At 36.3% G+C, this 1,182-nt stretch overlaps 1 non-coding gene across 1 annotated transcript; it reads left to right on the forward strand.

The window, feature by feature from the left end:
* Nucleotides 1–250: 250 nt before the first annotated feature.
* Nucleotides 251–357, forward strand: LOC130942972 (small nucleolar RNA R71). Its single transcript, XR_009071514.1, has one exon. It is a non-coding gene; the product is annotated as a small nucleolar RNA R71 (small nucleolar RNA).
* The last annotated feature ends 825 nt before the right edge of the window (nt 358–1,182 follow it).

A 1,182-nucleotide genomic window follows, 5' to 3' on the forward strand; every position in this document is an offset into this window, starting at 1 on the left:
TTTATTCTGAGCCAATATGGCATTCAGAGCATCAATTTCAAGAACTCCCTTCCTCTGAGGCATCCCATTATTCATAGGATTCCTTTCAGAAGTGTACATGAATTGGTTATTTGCAACCATGTCAATGAGTTCCTGAGCTTCTGTAGGCATTTTCTTCAGGTGAATGGATCCACCTGCAGAATGGTCCAATGACATCTTAGACAATTCAGACAGACCATCATAGAATATATCCAGGATGGTCCATTCTGAAAGCATGTCAGAAGGACACTTTTTGGTCAGTTGCTTGTATCTCTCCCAAGCTTCATAGAGGGATTCACCTTCTTTCTGTCTGAAGGTTTGAACATCCATTCTAATCTTACTCAGCTTTTGAGGAGGAAAAAACTTGGCTAAGAAGGCCGTGACCAGCTTATCCCAAGAGTTTAGGCTATCTTTAGGTTGAGAGTCCAACCATATTCTAGCTCTGTCTCTTACAGCAAAAGGGAAAAGCATAAGCCTGTAGACCTCGAATTCAACCCCATTGGTCTTAATAGTATCACAGATCTGCAAGAATTCAGTTAAGAACTGAAAAGAATCTTCTGATAGAAGTCCACGAAACTTGCAATTCTGTTGCATCAGAGAAACTAATTGAGGTTTTAGCTCAAAGTTGTTTGCTCCAATGGCAGGGATTGAGATGCTTCTTCCATGTAAGTTGGAATTTGGTGCAGTAAAGTCACCAAGCATCTTCCTTGCATTGTTGTTGTTGTCATTATTTTCGGTTGCCATCTCCTCTTCTTTTTCGAAAATTTCTGTAAGGTTTTCTCTGGATTGTTATATTTTAGCTTCTCTTAGTTTCTTCTTCAAAGTCTTTTCAGGTTCAGGATCTGCTTCAACAAGAATGTTCTTGTCCTTGTTCCTGCTCATATAAAAAAGAAGGGAATAGAAAATAATAATAGGGATCCTCTTTACCACAGTAGAGAGATTCCTTTATGTGAGTAGAAGAAGGAGAAGAGAAAAATTCGAACACAGAGAGGAAGAGAGGGTTCGAATTTTAAGATGAAGAGAATTGTTAGTAAATGAATAAATAAATAGAAAAAGATGAGAGAGAGGAGTTTTCAAAAATTTAACTAAAATAAAAGAAAAATATTTTTGTTTTTATTTTAAATTAAAGTTAAAATTCGAAAATTAAGAAAAGGAATAAAATAA

Source organism: Arachis stenosperma, chromosome 7, assembly GCF_014773155.1.
Source record: "Arachis stenosperma cultivar V10309 chromosome 7, arast.V10309.gnm1.PFL2, whole genome shotgun sequence".
Lineage (NCBI taxonomy): Eukaryota > Viridiplantae > Streptophyta > Magnoliopsida > Fabales > Fabaceae > Arachis > Arachis stenosperma.